Raw genomic sequence first — 16,422 nt, forward strand, 5'->3', positions numbered from 1 at the left:
CATCTTAAACAAATCTTTCTTTACACAAGGTGCTACATCAATGGGAGACAAGGCGTTTTCTGTTTTTCCCCAATAAATGAAGCTGGGTTTTCATGTTGTTGTCTATCTAGAAGTAATGTTGAACTGTACCTCATAGTTACTAATTGCAAATGGATTGAAGATATAAATGTGAAGATTAAACAATGCATAGTATAGAGGAAACAGGAGAATATCCCCATTATTCTGGGACAAGTAAAGATTAATTAAATAGGGCACAATAAGTTTCTCACCATAAAATAAAAAATGTGAAAAATTGGACTTCATTAAAATGTAAGACTTCTGTTTAGGAGAAGACATTTAATAGAGTAAAAAGGACAGCCACAGAGTTAGATACCTGCAACTTGTATGTCTAAGTTTATATTCCAAATAATGATGAACTTCTACAATTCAGTAAGAAAAGGACAGTTCAGTCCAAAAAAAAAAAAAAAAATGGGTGAGCACTTTAAAGTTGGATATCCAAATATCCAAAGTAGTCAAATAGTAGTCAGAGAAATTAAAATCAAAATAAAATACTACTCCACACTGACCAAAATGGCTAAAAAGAAAAAAAGATAGACAACACTAACTGTTGGCAAGAAGATGGAGCAACTGGAATTCTCATACACTGCTCATGGGGGTGTATAATAACAACAAATTGGCAGCAGTGACTAAAGCTGAATGTATATATACCCTATGTCCAGTGATTCTAACATACAATCTGATTTACATAGTTACTTTGTGAATGTGTATTTTAACCAACAGAACTAACGACAAGGGATGTTATCTATTAGGTTAGTGCAAAAGTAACTGTGGTTTTGAAATTATTAACCTTTTAAACTGCAATTACTTTTGCACCAACCTAGCATTATGCTTGCTGCTAAAACCGAAGTGCCTAGAACATAGCCTCGCTTATTGTAAATGCCTAATTCCTTTAGTAATATTGTAGGGATGATTTTAAATGGGAAGGTTTTCATTTGGCACACATTGCATTTTGCTCTTATTACTTTGTTATTTGTCAGAACAAAGAAGTTAGTTCTATCTAAAAATAGAATAAAATTATGACAGCATAAGATGAATTACTATGATAATCCATGATAATTCTGATTTACATAACCTCCTAGTCTCTCAAAATAACAGCAGTTTTAATCTCTCACATCTTTTAAAGTAACTCTGGGTCATGATTTTATTTTCATGGTACATCAGTGACGTAAAAGTGGACAGTGAGATCTATTTACTGTCATTTAATCCAACTGAGACCTAGGTAATTGATGCTGGAGAAATTTAAAACTAGGTTAAAATTATTATAAGAATGATACTGGGCATAGTGATTCATTGATTGATTTAGTTTTGTAGCCTCAGAGAGAAGATGCTATAGCTGAAGAAAGACAGATTTATATAAGAAATTAAAAGCCTTAATGCAATTAAGCCCTTAGGTAAACTTTGGATATGGATATGAAAATTTCCCTGAGAGTTTTTAAGAAAACAGCAAACAACAAATATTTGTAGAACAGCTGCAATGTAGATGGCTTACAATTTAAACACCCCTTCACCCACCGAGTTTGAGGTTAAAAAACATACATTTTGGAGGATTCTATTATTTTATATCTGTTATAGCACAGTTCTTTATACAAGTGAATGAGAAATTTATCTAAAAAATTTTCATGAACTAAAACAAATAAATACTTTTTCGGTTTTTGGAATTACCCAAATGCAAGTGTGTTTAGTATTAGCTTAATTGTGAATTTAATTTTGATGTATAATTGAATATATTTGAAGATGTCATTACGCAATAATTTGTTAGCTCTCATGTTAATAAAATGTTTACCAGCCTTGTGAAGTAGATGATAAACAGTACACAGATATGCTCACTATTGAGAGACATTACATTTAAAGCTCTCTAAGCCTTAACTTCCAGATCTAAATAGGGTAGAAAATGGCAATGACTATCTTATAGGGCTGTTTTGATGATTATATGAGATCATATATGTATAGCATTTTGTGCTAGGCCTGGTACGTGGTAGCATACAATAAATGTTACTTATTACTGTTGCAACTATTCATAGTCAGTATTTTATTTTGTGTTCTTTTTTATTTTATTTCATTTTAATTCAAATTTGTTGGGGTGACAATGGTTAGTAAAATTACATAGGTTTCAAGTGTACAGTTCTGTAATACATCATCTATATATCACATTGTGTGTTCACCACCCAGAGTCAGTTCTCCTTCCATCACAATATTCCAGGGTTGCCCAAAAAAATGTAAACATATTTTAAGAGACGTTATCTATGCTCAAGCAGTAGTTCACCACAATCAGAAGTATCTGGACGCTGATGGTAACCACTTTGAGCACCTGTTGTAATTGCAGAAGTCACATGTGACTTGTATTCATCTTTTGTTATCATTATATATTGAGTATTGCAATTAATAGTTTTTTCCTTTCTTAAAATGTGTACACATTTTTTTGGCACCCTCTGTATCTGAGTCAGTATTTTGAATACTTCTCTTAATGACCAGAGCAGTACCGTACTGTGCATATAACTGTTTATGTTTTGCAAAAAAAAAATTATAAAATCTGAAAAATAACAAAATAAAATATAATATTTCAATAGATTTTTAATGGTTACCCTAAGCGTACTGAAAATGCAAGTGTGTATGTGTGTGTGTGTACACATATATCTATAATGCATTTCCCCATTCCCCAGGAAACATTTTTGGTTCTGATATATAAATATTTTATATTTGCTTAAAAACTGTTGCCAAGTTAATAGACTGGCATAATTAGAAATTAAACCGAGGTCATACAATGGAAAAATATTAATTTTTCTAGGAGAATAGATAATATGATATTTTTCAGGCTACATTTTAAAAACAATAAAAATCTCAAAGACACTATGAATATAAGCATAAACTTTAAAAACGATTTCATACTTAACAACCATACCTATACTTATGGCAACAATTGAACATATAATATTTACTAAAGAAAACATCCTAAGCATTACGTTATTACTTGTTGAATTTGCTCATGAATTGCTTTCACATTAGCTACAGGATATTTAACTATTTGCTATTAAAAACAAGCAAGCATAATATAGCCACTTGAAATTTACACATGATTCTTTTGATTTAAAAACAAAGTTTCTTTCACTCTTTGTCTCACTGATTCACATTAGTTTAAATTGGAGAGAAGGTAGTTATAATGTGTCTACATCTGATCTACACCAGGCTTTCCATTTTGTAGGGAATAACATATTAGTGTATCACAAATAATACTGATGGACATAGTTGCATATCCTTAGCAATTAGTGGGGATGGTCATAAAGAGGGGAATTATTTGCATAGAAATCAAAACTAGTTTTCAAACCTGTATTTACGATTTTGAAAAGATCCAAGAACAAAAAAAATTAAATAGTTATTAGACGTTTTATAGAAACAATAAATGAATGGTTTCAATGAGAAGCTACATTTAAGTTCAAAAAAAGATAACACTGGCAAAGAACCTTCCAATATTGAAATGATACATTTTAAAACGAAGACACCCAGTTTTGAGAAACAAAGACAAAGCCAATCAAAATGATTTCCCCATTCTTAGACCTCTCCATCCAGAGTTTTAAGGCATTGCTTCTCTACTGACTTTTTAAAAAATCTCCAGTTTGACATTTTACTGTATCAATGGTATAGAAGAAATGCTGTTACTTCTTGTAGAACTTTCTATGCTCTACTTTTATTGTTGAACTATGGTTTGAATCTGAAAGATCCAGGCCGTTCCCTCTCTCTGTAAATTATATGTTAATAGTATGTAACAATTTTATTTTGCTTAATTCATTTTAATAACATAAATTATTTATTCAATGTCTAAGTGTTAGTCACTCTATTAGATTCTGTGAAAGAATGGAATACTTAGATATAGTCATGCTCCTAAAAACAAAAAAACAAACAAAAAACTTACAACAAAGGGGGAAGAAATGTAAATTATATACTATAAATATCTGAATATATATGCACATAAATACATGAATATTTGCAGACTCAAGATAGAGATTAAAGAAAATAGTGAAGTTGAAAAGAAAGTTGTTAAGAACTTTAAACAGTGTCCTCTAAAACAGGAAGAAACTTGAAGGAAGCAATCAGAATACTGGGGAATGTGGCCAATTCTTGGGATAAGAGATCTTATGACTAATTTGGAACACTAAAAGATATGAAAAGTAAGGAGGTAAGTACTGGTAGAAAACTATTTGAAGGATGCATACAATTCACTAAGGAATGACAGAGGGAAAGAAACTTATGGTAAACAAAATAGCATGAGAAAAACAAGATTTCCTTTACGAAAATGGAGGCTTAAAAATTGTACTATACAATTTTCTGCATTTTTAAAAACTTCAAAAAATATAAACATACACTATTAAAGGAGTGGGAATTTAACATTTTTAAAGTTGCCTGTTTTAAAAAACCCTTTGGCTTTTTTTAAAGTGATACATATAGACTGTAAGGAAGCTTTCTCTAACATTTGCAGGACCTGGGGCAAGAGTCCAAATGGATGTCTACGTACCATATAGGGGAAGGTTCTCCCACACCGAATTAGAAGGCCAGGTAGAAGCTTAGAATTACCGAATTGCTGGAAAGGTGGCAATGCACGAAGAGCTGGCCCTGGACCCTGAAGAGCAGACAAGTCCCTTCTATCTCCATCCCTAATTCCATTGACCTGTACTATGAGGGGCTTCAAACAAAGGTGGACACTTCAGCCCACATACACAGACTCTCTTCATGTATATATAAAAAGGTGTCCAGTGGTGTGGCTCATCTTTGGGAGAGAGGATCAGGAGAGGAGGCCCAAGTAAGCTTAGGTAGTTTGGGCAAAGAAATCCAAGGCCTTGTGTGCCCGAACCATGGTCTAGATGTTGGAAAATTGGGGTATGGTTCTGGTTAGACATATTTCCTAGGTGCACTGCAAAAGGAATGGCTGAAGGAGGCCAGAGTGGAAGACCCCTAAGGCAGTGCTACTCAAAGACTGGTACACCAACTGATGCCATGAACTACTTGTTACTGGTCCATGATGAGACAAAGAGCTTCACCAGAATGTACATATACTATATCACTAAACACACTGTTTACTTTAGCTGACATTTTTTTCTTTATTCCTTAAAATGACTTGCTGAAGAAACCAAAATTAGTTTACATTCTGACACAAACTTTTTTTTTTAATTACTTTTAGGTGCACAAAACAATGTAATAGTTAGACATTTATCATTTATTTCCCTCACACAGTGACAACCCCCCTCCCCCATCCACTGTCCCTCTGACATCGCATACAGCCATTACATTTCCACTGTCTCTATTCCTAATGCTGTACTCTGCTCCCTGTAACTATACACATACACACACACACACACACACACACACACACACGCACACACACATATAAAATTGTAGCTGACATTCATTATTGTTCAGCTTCAGCTTCAGGTGTACAGTGCAGTGATCAGGCATCTCCATCTTCCCTGAGGTCGTCTCCTAATGAGACAAGTGTCCATCGGATACCCTACAAAATCTTTTGATTACATCCCCCAAATTGACTTTCCTATCCCTGTGGCAATCTTGTGGTTACTGACTGTGCTTTCTAATCCCCTCACCTTCCCCCTTATCCCGACTCCCCCTCCCATCTAGCAACCCTCCATTTTTCCACTATGTTTCTGAGACTGTTTCTGATTAGTTCTTTTGTTTATTCTTTTATACAATGGAGTATTATGCAGCCATAAAGAAGAAAAAAATCTTACCATTTGCAACAACATGGATGGACCTAGAGAACATTATGCTAAGTGAAATAAGTCAGACAGAGAAAGACAAATACCATATGATCTCACTTATATGTGGAATCTGACACAAACTCTTTATCTTTTCATGGATCCACTCATGAAGTGGAACTGCTCTAAAGTATGAGGTAGAGTATGAAGTATGAGGTAAACCCGGGGCCATTCTTGACTAAGTCTAGAAGTTTCAATTACAAGAGACCAATAAAAACAGACAAGTTGATTCTTTGATATATAACATATTCCCAATAGGTATTTCTAATATGGGGCTAAGTACCTCCATTCTTCAAGACAGTTCTGTCAAATGCAATTTGACTACTGAAATCACATTATACGAGTATTCTTCCAACTAACAGCATCAGTTTAACTGGGTTTAAAATAGAAAACATGAATACTTTGGACACTAGATGTATTTTTTTCGGTAAACTAACATATGTCTTTCGAGTGAGTGCTAACCTTATATTCTGTTTTCTTTCAAGATTAGTGCTACTAGTCATAATTAAATAAAATGATGAGATGAAAATAATTTTGATATAATGCAAAACCATAGATGTGAAAAAAATTAAAAGTTTTCAACTCAGGTCTAGTTAACATTTTAGCCAAATGACAAAAGTGATGAAATACAAGAATACTATAGATACTGCCTCAACTCTGTAACTAGAAGTTTTTATTTTGGTACCATAGAAATGTTTGGTTGGAGTTATAATAGATGGTCTAATATTTTCTACTTTAAAGAGATCAGAAATATTAATATTCAAATTTATAGAGTTTAATTAGGAGTTATCTTCCAACAACTAAAAAAAAAAATTCTTAGGAAATCACTATATGGGAAAACATTTAATATATTTGCCTCCTTGTTTTAATAGATACAGCTACTTTACAGAGAAGCTGGCTATCAAAGAAACTTTAACCTCAAAAATATTTCTCTTGACTATCAGCAATAAAAATAATTTAATCTCAAAAAATACAATGTAATTTTATTAGATAATCAGTTTAATTTTTACATTTATTTTGCGCACTTTTTAGAAGGCAGAGTTTTACAATAACAGAATGCTATTGAAATGCTAGATTTAACAAAGTATTATTTAAAAAGAGAGTTCCCTCAGCAGAGTGAACATAAGGAGCTCATTTCAAAAGAAGTGAATTTGAGTTCAATTACTGTAGAGTATAATTTCATGCCTACATAGGCTCAGGGGTACAGATCCAGGAAAGAGCAACTGGGATCTCTTTAAATCCAATTTCCAACTCCTAGTTCTAAAGCTCATTTGACTTCAAACATGATTGAAGATGTTCAGGTTCATTTTAGGTCAAGATTGAATGAAATCTAAGAATGGAATTGAAGAATGTCTCAACTGCAAGAGGTCATGAAGACAGCCTTGTTGATTGCTTTCTTTTTATAGATATGGAAACTGAGTTCTGGAAAGGATAGGTGGCTTTTTCAAGACTCAAAGAAAGACAAAATCATGGTTTTCTTCCCTAAATCAGGATGCATCCTCTACCATCAACTGCCCCTAAAACTAATTTTATTAATTATCTTCCTTTGGCCACCCAAGCTTACTAAGAACGAATTGTGATTGAGCAAGAAGCTCATTCTGTCTAGGACGGACCATTTTATCTTTTATACATAGCCACATCATTTATCTATTTATTCAGACAAATATATGCTGAGTAACTTCTATGTCCACAGCACAGTTGGACATGATGAATCAGACAGATTATTAAAGCATATTCAGTACCCTTACTAGTATTATCAAAAGCTCACTATCTAGTAGAGGTGATAAAAATTAGATACACGTATTTGATGTGATGCAGAAAAGAAAAAGCTACACTCGGAAGTATCTGTTTGTAGGTAATTAGAGGAAGTGAAAAGCATACCCCATCCCATGGTGGGTGAGGATGAAAGTTTCAAAGATGAAACTGTGACTGGGATTGAAAAAGTTTTCCTGAGAAGGAGTGGAAATAGTTTGCTAGTTGCCAAAGAAAGCTGGCAGCTGAAGGATGGAGCAGAACTGATTATAGGATGCAGATACCAGAGCCCGGCTGAGAAGGAAATTTGATAAAGAACCTAACCAAGAGAAGGAAAAGAAAAGGAACCAGCTCACCACAGCTACCATCCAGGAGTGTCAGAGCTAAAATAGTGTCAGAGTGAAACAACTTCTTGGTCCAAACAATGTTTACTTAGAAATGACTAGCAGACTCAATAGTCTATTCTGGGTATATATGTTTGATGTGGGGAGGCAGCTTTAGTGATTGTTATAAAGGTCTATATTTTTGTTTGCCATCTGACAAAGGTCACACTGTATCATGCCAACCAAATCCAACTAATAATGAATATAGACAGGTCCCACTTAGGTCCTAGGCTACTGAGATTTTTTAAATAAGGTTCTCAAAGAATTTCATTGTAATACAATCTTGAAGAACAAACTCTAAGAACAACAATACGATTTTATATGTTCATTTTAGTCAGAGAATTTTTGAAAACACATAGAAAAGGATAAAAGTAATACATAATCACCCATAATTCACCAAAAAGAAACCAAAGTCAATACCCTAAAACTTTGGGTTTATGTGAGAATTGAGTATATATGCACATATATATGTAATATACATATATGTAAGAGGTGATTAAATGATTACTTTTAGAAAATGATATTATGTTATTGTGTGCTTTGGAAATTCAAGAAAATAAAAATTTCATTAGTAACCAAAGAAACACATTTAAAAAGAATAAGAAATTATGTTTTATTTAACAAATTAGAAATGACTAACAATGACATAGAGTGTTGATAAAGGTTTAAGAATATGGGCAAACATTAGTAAAAGTGTTACTGTTTTAATATTTTGCGGAGTAATCAGGCTATATATGTCGAAAGCTTTTTAGAGAGTTATTACTGTGACCTAGGAATCTGTAACAAGAACATAATATGCATATGCCTATAAACAAAGCTTTGTGAATAAGCTTGTTCACTAAAGTATTATTCAATATACTAAATTATTGTAAACAATATAATTTTAAATACAAATTAAATAAATGATGATATAGCTACATGCCATAATAATATACAGCTACTGAAGATCATGAAGTAGAGGAAGACATAATTATGTAGTAAAATGTTCATGAGGTATCTTGCATTTTAAAAGTTCTAAAACTAGTGTGTGTGTGTGGGTGTGTGATTGTTATCAAATCTTTTAGGACATATATGAGGTGTGATAAAAAAATACAGTGAATGTTTAAATAAAAAAATTATTACAGTAAAAGACGCATTGCCATTAATTTCCCTCAATATATGACCCATCGCTTTGAACACACTTATCCCATCATTCTTGCCACTTTCTGAAGCAGTTCTGGGAGTCTTTTTTCCTGAGTGTCTTTAGTTGCCCTGTCATGGCTGCCTCGATGTCCTGAACAGATTCAGAACATTTACCTTTTATGGTCATTTTGACTCTGGAGAAGAGCCAGAAGTCTCACAGTGCCAGATCTGGTGAATAAGGCGGTCGAGGACACACAGTAATGTTTTTGACAGAAATTGCCATACCAGGAGCGATGTGTGACATGGAGCCTTTTCATTGTGATGAAAACATGTGGTGAATGCTGCTGCCGAGTGCCATCCGATAGAAAGGCAGGGATCGTCAATAAGAGAAGCACATCAAACCTTAGTAACAGTATGTGACAAGTTTCAACTTCTTCGGTGCAGTCAGTTGTGTGTGAGCTACGGTTGAGAGAAGGTGTGTTTTAAAGTGTGCTGTAAGTCATGGGTCTCAAACAATGTATTCACATGAAATGGGCAAACAGTTTCATCTTCCATGATGACAACACTCCATGTCACACATCGCCTCTGGTACAGCAATTTCTTTCAAATAAAAACATTATGGTGTGTCCTTATCCACCTTATTCACTGGATCTGGCACTGGGCGACTTCTGGCTCTGCCCAAAGTCAAAATGACCATGAAAGATAAACGTTTTGAATCGATTCAGGACATTGAGGCAGCCACGACAGTGCAACTAAAGATACTCATGAAATAAGACTTCCAGAGCTGCTTCAGAAAGTGGCAAGAATGATGGGAAAAGAGCGTTAGAAGTGGGAGGGGGAGGAGCATTTTGAGGGGGATTAATGGCAGTGTGTCTTTTACTGTAATAATTTTTTTTTTAAATTTAAACATTCACCATATTGTTGGGCTACATCTGTATGTATTGAAAAATTTTGGTTAAAATGACAAGAATTAAAGTTTTATTGTTGGAAAACTCTTCATACTTTTTAAAGATGCACCATCATCACAATTTTCTCTTAAGTGCATTAGTAAGTGTTCAAATCGACTCTTTTAATTAAATTAAATGGAAAATATTGATAGAAATCAATTTTCTAATCGGAAGGTCCTTGATGGGGGTATTTATTAGTTTTATGTAAATTGACAACTAAATATCAGTGCTTTTGTTTCTCTGGAATTAATATTTTTCAACCTTGATTACCTGAATTCTTATAAGGTTGCCGGAATCCACATAGTCCAAGAGTTGGCAATAAAGTGAATAAATAATATGATATCATGCATATATTCCATAGTTATAAATGTACTGAGATCCTGTTGAAATTAAAACACAAATTCATTTCAAAGAGTAATTGAATTCATAGTGGTAATTTATCATGTTACATTCTTTCATCAGAGAGATAAAGGGCAATTTTAGTAATGTGGATAAACTACAATTTGATTGTAAACTATTCTTTAGGGATAAGGGAAAAGTATTGTATGCAACAGTCTACTCTTATATTTTTTTCTACTATTTTCTTCGTGTGTGTATTTGTATTAATTTCTATATAGGTGATTGAGTTTTTTAAGCATGTTTTTATCTTGATGGCAGAATCAAAGCTGAACTCAGCTTCCCTTCGCCAACTACAAAGCAAACAGAACAAAAAGATTTGCTGTATCCTGTTTCCATCCCTGTTTACATAAACTGTACTTCCTGTTAAAAGTTAAATTCTATTTCCCCATACTTTGAATCTGGGTTGTACTTACCTCTTGAATTGGCATAGAATATAGTGGAATTAACCCTTTGGGACTTCTGAGCCCAAGCTTTAAGATTTGTTGGGTCTTCCGCTTTTATTCAGGGGTACCCAGACCCAATATAAGATGTTGTGGATATGTATGTGAATTGAAAAAGAGGCCACATGGAGTACTGAGGCCTCAGATATATATGGGAGCCCAGTTGATACCATAGGAAGAGAGAGACCCAGTCATCCCAGCCACCCCAGCCATTCAAGCCATCTCAGCTAAGGAGCCAGCCATGTGAGTGAGGCAATCTGGAAAATCCCAGCTGAGCAGAAATCCTAACTGAACGGAACTGAAGAAGAATCTATCTGTCACCATGTGAAAGAGATAAGCTAGCCTCAATGAGGATGCCCCGATTTCTGACCAGCAGTGAAAACAAATGATCATTATTTAAGCCACTAAGGTTTCAGTTGTTATGCCGCCTAGTTAGCTGAAACAGGACTGCCTAGTGTGCAATAAGAAACAAGCCATACCTAATGAACTGGTTCTAAACTAGGTAACTAGCATCCAGAAACATAATTCAGTACCTAGAATTGATCATCAAAATAACTTATCAAAGGCAGATTCTCTTGATATGGAAATGAACTGACATTTTCTATGTATGTTATTGCTATAGTTGCTATTTCTTATATAGGATTTTGCCCATAAAATAATGTTATATATGCTATTTCTTCTAACATGTTGCTTATAAGGTATTGTTGTATTTATTAATAACAACATGAAAATGTGTTTTATGGTTTGTTACATTCTATTCTCTGCATAGGATATAAGGTAAGTCATTTAATAAACTAAGGCAACATTTGAATCTACTTGAAATTAGTGGCAGGTTGTATACATAAAGGGTTCATGAGAAAGAAATTTGGATTGGAGAAAGAATCCTGGTTGTCCCGATGATCTGAGGTTGTAGGCAAGTGCTTGAGCAAGCCACTTACCCCTCTGAGCCTATGAACCCTCATCTCTGAACAGATGAGGAGAGAGCTGCTGTATCTAAATTCCCATCTAATCAAACATTAAGTCTGGACTTAAAGTATGAAGGCACACATTTTAGACTGAACATTTACCATAATTTATCTCTTAAACACATCCTATAATATAATGAAGAATTACAAACGTAGTTTTTAGATTTCTAAAAGCTAATTTGTATAATTACATATAAAGCAACCAGAGAGAAGAATGTTATGACTAAGATTAGGTGACTGATATTCTTGTTTACCTAGAAATGCATTCTAAAACCTAGAAATGAGCCAGAGTTATATGGCTGAACCCACTTTATAGGGCACCAAAATTCTGCTTTCATTATAGGCGTATTTCAACCCAACCCAGACAAAACGTTTTAAAAAATTACAGCTAGAAATTTAAAATATACAAATGAAGCTGGACAAATACAGGAAAGAATAACCAAGATAGTGAAGTACTTAAAACCATGATGTTAGATGAAATAATTGAAATATTTTGTCTGAAAAAGACATTGGGGGAGGATGTGTAAAAAAGAGGATGGATTCCTGTGGTCCTAGAAGAAGAACAAGAATAGACAGTTGGAATTAAAGAGAGACAAATTTGTCTCTTGTATAGAGGAACTTCTTAAGAATTCCCTCATAAAAGGTCAATCAAGCAGAGATTATATAATCACTTGAGAGAAATTCTCCCAAGAAAAATCAAGAACTAGTTTCATTTTCCAGTTATGCTAAGACTCTAGGTGGCTGGCTCATACGCATAAAGAGACTTCTGATTTTATGAAGAAGTTTGGGTATGGATTGCTTCTCCTGGGTTCAGGTCGGCAGGAAAGGCAAAGGCTCCAGGTTGCGCTTTGGGGATGGTTCATATGGCAAATCTCATCGGGACAGTAGAACCAACTCCCAGGCAAATAGTCCCATTACAGGTCTGAAGCATTCCCAAGGTTAGCCAGCCTTCAAAGACAAACACACATTTCTCTAAATGCTCCTGCACCAAAATTACATCAATGTGTTCTTTAATTCTTGTATTTTAAAACCCATGATTTTCTTGTGGTAAGTGCCTCAGAGCCATTGGAGGCCTCGAGGATGAGGACTTGCCAAAGCCAATTGTGGCCCAGGCACATGTGCCAGCTGGATGGTTCTGCTCAACTTTGGGTTTTTTATTTTCCTTCTTCTTGCAGCTTTGAGTAAAGGACCCTTTCTTGGCTTTCATGAGCCACAAATACTGGACTCTGAACTGAAGTCATCTTTAGAACTAGACTGTCATAGGGTACCTCGGAAGGAAAGTAAAATTTCTTTTCCTTTCTAAGGGATTTCACGGAAATTATTTTCCACCTCAGAGCCTCTGTTAAGGAATTCAGAGCTACTTTTCTGATCCTTCACAGTTCTAAAAAGGAACAAAAGCTTTTCTATGCATACTTCATAGCTTGGATATATGTCCTTATTGTTATGGACTCCTGTCCTGTCCATGTGCTTTCAGATTCCTGGGTAAACTGCTGATACACTAACACACAAGTTACAATTACACATTGTAATGAAATGACCAGTATCAAACTTTTATTAACATTCTGGCTTTTCAAGTGGAATTTTAGTCTCATTGATTTTCCTCTATTCCCTGACAAACATCAGTGGAAATAAGAGTTGAAGGATTTAGCTCTGTAAAATTTTCTCACTTGACCTAGAACCATAGAACTTAAGACAGGAAGGACAAACCTTTGAAGTTACATATTACAAATCTCCCAATTAGTAATTGAATAGGTATTTGCCCTAATATGTTGAATGATGGAGCATAGAAGGAAAGTATCTTTATTCCCTGCCCAGGACCCTTTCAAACACACCCTGCTTATTCATAAGACATGTTCTCAGCTTCCAAGAGGTCTTAAGTCTGTGTGGCTAAGGATCTGGCTGCTATTCTAAGAAGTCTCTTCCTACAGAAAGAGCCCAGAAATCAACTTTATTGATTGAACTAGACACCAATTATAGTATTATATATTAAATATTCAAATATAAGCTTCTTTCTCGTCAAAAATTCTAAATGGAAGAAATAGCAAGAAAATGAAATTGTGGTGTATCCTTAGCATTTAAGACAGGAAAACAATTGTTCATAACACCTTTAAGAAAGGAAAAATATGAGAAAATCTTGCTATATATATCACAAATAAGGGTCGTATGACAACTTTAAGACATAAAGTTCATTTTTATGTGTGGGTTTTAGGTATCAGGTTTGCAAGCAAACATTAATTATGATTACCAGTTTTATCGTTGTTTTTTTCTGAAAATTCTACATAATATAAATTGCTTTTTAAAATTCTAGTCTTTGTTTAATAATATTTTTGTTAGTTTTCTTTTAACTGATAGATTTGTAAATCATTGTTTCAATCCACTTTTATGGCAAAAGTTGTAGTGTTAATGGGAATTTTCATCTGTTTACCTTAGGACATCAATATGTATGATTAAAGAAATCTGAGTTTCTTATCTTTGGAGGACCAATTCAATTCTAACACCCATTAATTTAGTGCCACTTTATAATGTGCTAGGTGTAGGGGCTAATTAAGATCATGCAGAAGAAAATGATGGAGTAACATATATGCACAACAACATACCATGTGCACGTAGGCTGAGAAATGCAGGAGTGGTATCTTGTGCCTGAAGTCTATAATAGATGACAAATACATTAACACGTTAAAGGACTGTTAGGAAAAAATAAGCTTTGGAGGTAAACGGCCTGGGTTCAAACCTTGGCTCCTTTACTTCATATGTAACTTTGAACAAATACTTTATTTTTCCATGCCTTGGGTTCAATATTAATATTTTTCAAATGGGAAACTAATATAATAGGCTTCATTTAGTTGTCATGGGGAATAAATGAATTAATGAGTGTAAAGTATTCATAATGAGTAAGTGCTCAATATGTTTGGCTATTAATATTAAGGGGGTGGCGGGTGGTAGAAGAGGGAAAAAGGGATCAAATATGTGGTGATAGGAGAACTGACTCTCGCTGGCGAACACATAATGCAATATATACATGATGTATTATGGAAATGTACACTTGGAACCTATATAATTTTACTAACCAATGGCACCCTAATAAGTTTAATTTTTAAAAAGTTAAAAATGTTACATTTGGCATTAAAAATCCATAATCTATATTTTATTTTGGTGAATCTTTGTCTTATTTCAGGAACTATTCCTTAATGTGAAATATTTGTTTGATTTCAAAACTACCCTCTTCAAGTATAATTTTAAACAAATTTAGAGCTGTGGAAATAAGGTTGTATTCTAAAAATTAGGAGAGGAACCAACTCGATTAGTTCAGATTCTTGGCTCTACTAAATTCTAACATTGAACAATGAAAAGATAATTTAAATTTAAATAATTTAAATTCTCAGAGAATCATTTCCTCACCTGTAAAAGAGGAATACTAATTCTTGTCCACTGTTATAGTTTTATAGAATTGACTATCCTTGAATGAGACTAGGAAAGTAAGTAGGAAATAGACAAGGGAAGATCTTACAAATGGTGTAAAGGATTTTTGTCCTTGTCCCAAAGGCAACAGAGATATATATTAAGGTATAAGTAAGAGAAAGAGATATGATCAATTATTAGTTTTTGAAAGATCATGCCATATCAGAGTCTATTACCTGTAAGACATAGCAATAGCCTAGTTTAAATTGTGGGCACTGAAAATGGAGATAGATGAGTATGAATTGAGGTCTATCATGGAGATAACATTAACTGGTGAAGCTAGTTTGGGAGGAAAGTGGATCAAAGGAGGAAGCTAGTTTGGGAGGAAGAAGTCAAAAATGACAAGCAGATTTTGCTTTGAACATCTGCCTAGAAAGCACTGAGGAACAATGAATAAAGAGTGAATACTGTTGGAGGGAAAGGAAGATCATGAGTTAGTTTTGAATATCTGTTGAGTTTGAGGTACCTTTGAAACATCTAAATATAGATGTGAAGTAGATAGTTGGATAAATGGCTGGGAACCTAAAAGAGAGGTGTGTGTCAATGGTATAGATTTAGTATCCTTTAGCACATAGATAGTCATTGAAGTCGAAGGAATGGAATAGATGACATTGTCCTAGATGAAGGATGCAGAGTAGAGGACAGGAAGGCTGAGGACAGATCCCTTAGGAAAGGTTTGTAATTCAATAAAGGAAGATAAGCCATCATATAAGACTAAGGGAAATAGCCAGAAAAAGGAAAATTAGAAGTTTGTAAAGTTTAGAAACTAAAGGGACAGAATGTTTTAAGGAGGACAAAGTGATTAACCATTTTGTGGATGACTGAGTGATCTAATAAGCTAAGGAATACAAAGTTTTTCCTGGATTTGATTACATAGATGACATTGATAATAGTGATGACAGCAGTTTTTGTGAAATGCAAAGGGAAAATAAGATTGCAAGGATTGAGTAATTATCTTGCAGAGCTAAGACTAATGATTTTGAATTTATAAGGAAATCAGTCAGTGAAGCTGTGTGTTTTCTTTTTCCAATAGTGCTTAGTACCTTGGATACAGGCACAGAGAAGTAAGTAAGTCACATTAAGTCAAGCAATGTGGTTTGTGGGAAAGGTGAAATGAAAAAAGAAAGGGGACATAG

Source organism: Rhinolophus ferrumequinum, chromosome 2 (assembly GCF_004115265.2).
Source record: "Rhinolophus ferrumequinum isolate MPI-CBG mRhiFer1 chromosome 2, mRhiFer1_v1.p, whole genome shotgun sequence".
Taxonomy (NCBI): domain Eukaryota; kingdom Metazoa; phylum Chordata; class Mammalia; order Chiroptera; family Rhinolophidae; genus Rhinolophus; species Rhinolophus ferrumequinum.